General features: G+C 48.1%; 1 long non-coding RNA gene across 1 annotated transcript; it reads right to left on the bottom strand.

Moving 5' to 3' along the window:
• Positions 1-372: 372 nt before the first annotated feature.
• LOC306798849 lies at positions 373-4,387 on the bottom strand. Its single transcript, XR_013773485.1, has 2 exons — positions 4,019-4,387; positions 373-682 (listed from the first exon to the last, which is right to left on the bottom strand). It is a non-coding gene; the product is annotated as an uncharacterized lncRNA (long non-coding RNA).
• Between the last annotated feature and the right edge of the window lie 351 nt (positions 4,388-4,738).

The raw sequence follows: 4,738 nt of genomic DNA, 5'->3' as shown, positions 1-4,738 counted from the left end.
GGGTAAGAGGCATGACATATTAAAAGCATTGTCTGTGTGATTGAATCTATTCCTTTGCTGTCATGATTTCCCACAACTGATAAAGATCTGTCTTCAAACAGTTGAGCTTTTTATTCCTATTGCTTTTCTTTGGAGGTTATCCTGAACTTCACTCTGCTGTTGTTTTGAAAGTTTCTGCAAGTCTGCAGTCTCAATTTATTTATGACCAGTGTGTGCCCATTTTAGGATCTTTCCTTTTATAAACTCTAACCTGCTATTAGCCACATTTAGTGAAGGTTTTAGGACATAATTCATCTCCTACAAATATGTGTGTTCTGTTATGCTAACATTGTCCCTTTTTTTATTTTTAACTTATAGGAAAGCAGAATAATGTGCAAAACCAAGATGAAACATGTTTCAGATCTACATTACAATTCAGACAGAAATGTAAATCAGCTGAAGACATCAGAACAAAATGCTCTGTAAGTGTTCTGTGCTATCAGTTGCTCAAAGGATAGTTACAGGTAACACGCCTTTCAGTGCCTATTGCTTCTCTTGCAGCCTTTGATGTGACCTTGTGAAAGGTAGGTTCTCTTCAGGAATGTGCTCTGAGGTCTGAGGCAAGTCAGCTGGAGCTCTGGGAGCGTGGTGTTTCCAGAGATCAGGTTCCAAACTTGCTTGAGATGTTCGTGTGAACAGCACCCTTTAAAGAGAAAGAATATCAGTCATGATACTGAGAATACAAATTCTCAGTATCACTTGTGCTGTGGGAGTGTCATTTGTGCCTCATATTCTAATAAAATGAATTAAATTTTCTCCAGGTCCTTTCCAAAATTAGATGTAGAGAGTGTCCAAACCATCACCAGTGAAAATGGTGCCAGTTGGAACACTTCTAGTGAAAAATTTGGTTTTGAGAGAACAGACATTTTCATAAAAAGTGTTCACTGACCTCCAAATATGCCTCCCTTGCAGAAACTCAAAAGCCTTAAAAGCAAAAGAGATTTGATTGTTGGCAGTTTGGGGATTATTCCTCTCCCTTTCCCCCAGCGTTTTCCAATGGAAAATATTCAGGGTTTGGGTTTTCAGCCCTTTGCTGAAATGTCAACATTTTCCAAAGGGTGAAGGAGGGGAAAAGAGAAGAGAAGAAAAGAAAAACATGTTCTGACCAGCTCCAGTCAGAGCCAAATGGCTCAGTCCTGGATTTGGTCAGGGAAGTATGCTGGAGGGGAGAAAACGGGAGTGTCTTGGTTCCACACATAGCCTGGCTGGGCTGAGGGCTGCGTATCACGATCCATTTGTGTGAGTCATTACCATCTCCATTTCCCCAGGACAGTGTGTGGGATAGCTTTTAAGCACTCCAGGTCAATCTGTCACTTGCAAGCAGTGCCCTGTTGATTGCCACAGCCACTTGGGCTCTCTGTGCACGTGTGGGATGCACATAGGTACACTCTGCTCAAGTCCTCCAATATTTCCATGACATCTTCAACTCACAGAGACAACAATAACACCTGGCCCCTATCCAGACCTGAGAACTCGGCTCTCCTCCATTCATAAGAGAGGAGAAAGAAGAATGGCATGTACCTGTACCTATACATGACTGTCTGTGCCCTCTACCCAGGTGACACTGGCAATGCCTGGAATTTAGCCTTTCAAAGCCTATCTATGGACCAAAGGGCTCTAGGAAGAGAGAAATGCTGGAAGAGCAAACATAAAGGCTGCTAACCTACTCATGCACATACATGTGCCATCATGCTTCTGGGGGAAAAGGAGTGGCTTCATTTCCACAAAGCATTGCTGGTCCCCACCTGCATGCTCAGCCTCCAGAAAACTGTTCCTGCAACTGGGTACCTTCAAGGTACCTGAGAAGGACCAGGGCCATGTCTGCAGCTGCCTCTCCAAGGTGTCTCCCACAGCTGCAGCTGTGGGGGAAGTGGATGGATGCATACCCAGGCTAGGTCTTTGTCCCCCTCTAGTGACTCAACTGCAATTCCCGCTCCTACTCCCTCTGAGCAAGATGGTAATTTTTCTAGGTCAGGATGTTTCCTTTCTGAAGGCCAGTAGGACATCTAAGCACCACTGGCAGGTCATATATTTATCCATGCTCAGACAGTATCCATTGCAAGTGTAAACAGTAATTTAGGAGCCTGATTTTCTGTTCTAATAGACCACGTGTTCCTGCTTTCCTCCCATGGAAGATGGCAGTCGCAGGCTTCACACAACAGCCCATGTCCAATCCTCCCAGGATGAGAACCAGATAGGACCACTGCTCCCAGTGGTCCAAAAGCACATGCTCCCAGTCTCTAGTAACCAAACACTTGCTGAGTCACAGCCCAGTCACCCCTACACTTAGCAAGTCGCGTCAGCCATCTGTCACCAGCACATCCTCCTCACGGTGCTGTGACTCCATGGGGAAAAGAGGAGGCAGATTACATTTGACTAAGGAGCCAGGCTCTCGTGCATTTCGGCTCTGAGTAACCCCTGGATTGCTTTCTAACCAGTGGTGAGGGCTTTGGCTCCTCTCAATTTAGCCCTTTGTCAGGGAAGAAAGTGACATTCAGGTTCAAACACTGGAAGCTTTGCCTGACTAATAGTGACTCCAAACAAAGCTGACTCAGATGAGAGATGGATGGCATTGTACAAAATGTCCCTCTTACTGACATCTACACGGGTCTCCACACTGGTGTTCTCCTCCAACCAGTGTTGAAAAAACAGCACTGAAATATGGGGTGCCCTGTTTCCTAAGGCCTTGTCCCACCCACTGTGTCAGTTAAAGCAAGAGCAGCCTTGCCATGTCCCTTGTCCTAATGAATACGTGTTTCCCTGTGTTCAGCCACGTGCTAGAGGTGCAGCCCTGCAGGGCACAGCCCAAAAAGACAGGATGGCTTCCTGCCATGTGGCTGTGTTACCCACCAGACAAGGCACTGCCCAGGTGCAGGAGCCAGACTGGGGGTGTGTAAGCAGCTCAGAGTAGGGATTCACAGGGGATTTCACAAAGCCAGGTCCCTGCAATGCTTTCCACAAGGCAAGGCTCCCCAGCTCCTCTCATGCCCATCAGCTCCATGAGGGACAAATCACCCACACTAGCAATCTGACCATCCTACTTTTTCCTAAGGCAATGAAAGAGTACAGAGGAGATGTGGCCTTTTTGTTGTGGAGAAAAAAAAGTGAGCTCAATGCCAGGCACAGATCCCAGGCTGTATAGTTCGAATCACGCTCAGAGCACATAATTCCCGTTTGTGTTTGTGTGCACGCAGGGCAAGGGTGGGGGCTGGCGGGGGTGTGTGTGTGTGAATATAAGAATGTAATTGTCATAATTTAATCCAAAACTACTTCTTGGAAGGAAAAAAAAAAAACCCAGGCTGACACAAAACAGCATGTTCAGTTATAAACACCACATGAAAGAGCCGTATTATGTTCTGCTTGGTAACTGACATGAAGCGCTAACATTCTGAGCTGCCCACTACTGGGCAAAGGCCTTTCCAACTCTCCCCCTCACCCCCAAAGCAACCCCCCCCAGCCAAACTGCAGAGCAGATACCAATTTCTGAGGCCGCAGAGAAATTCCACATAGAAAGTTCATTATGGGCAGAGCAGGCTGGCTGGCAGGCAGGGCAGTGTGGAGCACAGAGATGGCCATCTGGGGCTCGGGGCGCTCCCAGCTGTGCACGCACATCTGCAAGGCCACGGAGAAGTTGGCACGCACTGTGGGAGCTTCAGAGGGGCTTTTCCCCCCAGATTTCCCATAACAGGACCGTGTATTCCCAGAGCAACATGCCTTGCTGGCATCAAGGCTGCTCCTCCCCAGTCGGCTCAGGGGTCTGCAGGCTTAAAGCAGTAGCAACCATCAGCAATGGTCTCAGGGTTCCTTTCTCCTCCCAGGCCTTCAGCTGGAGTGACTCATTCCATGGAAAGGAAGCACAGTCATTCGGCTTAGATCCTCAGGGATGCTTACCTATTTCACTCCGGATGGCACTGCACCCCTCAAAAAGCAGCCAGGAACACCGGAGATCTGATAATTCACTCAGTATTCTGTAATTCACCAGGCAGAATCTCCCTCCCTGCTTGTGGGGCCAGGAGATGATGTGAAAATGCCCTTCCAATCCTCACTGTCCCCTGCGGTGGGGGTGGCTGGGGTCTCATCCTAACTAGAGGCTCCACAAATCATTGACTGGAGAGCTGTTGCAGCAGGATATCACAAAATAAATGCCTTCTGCTTGAAGAATATGTTTTTTAGCTTGACGCTAACCTTTCTTTTTCATGGGGCTGGGTGACATTATTAGCACCCGTGCTTACTGCTGAAGTGAAGCATCTTTGTTGCAGCGTGGGTGGGAGATGGGTTATCGTCAATATGGAGCAGATCTAGAGAATGACTTCTGTTATTTACTTCTTTTCTGTTCTTGTAGGACATGTGACACAGTTTAACAAAGATCTGCTCAGCAGAAAAATCCAATTAAAACCTGAATTGTCCTTCGGCTGTGCGTGGCACGGTGCCAGTCCAGCAGTCCAGCGCCGTGCGAATAAGGTGCAATAAGAGTAAGCGGAATGCGCCCCTGCTGTGGTGGCACTTGGGGACAGCGCGGGGAGCGCTGCCCGTGGGGACGGTCCGTGCCGGGCACTGCCGGGACAGAAAAGAACGGCCCCGCCCGAAAGGTGGAATTGAACCACTCTGTCGCTAGACAGCTACAGGTTTGAAGCCTGCACCCCAGACCACTGAGGGTCATCCGGGCAACTTCCAGTCTCCACACAGCTTTATATATGAA

The sequence above is a fragment of the Erithacus rubecula genome (assembly GCF_903797595.1).
Source record: "Erithacus rubecula genome assembly, chromosome: 2".
Taxonomy (NCBI): Eukaryota; Metazoa; Chordata; class Aves; order Passeriformes; family Muscicapidae; genus Erithacus; species Erithacus rubecula.
Note: the sequence above shows the minus strand (reverse complement) of the source record. Positions and strands in the feature narration are given on the sequence as shown.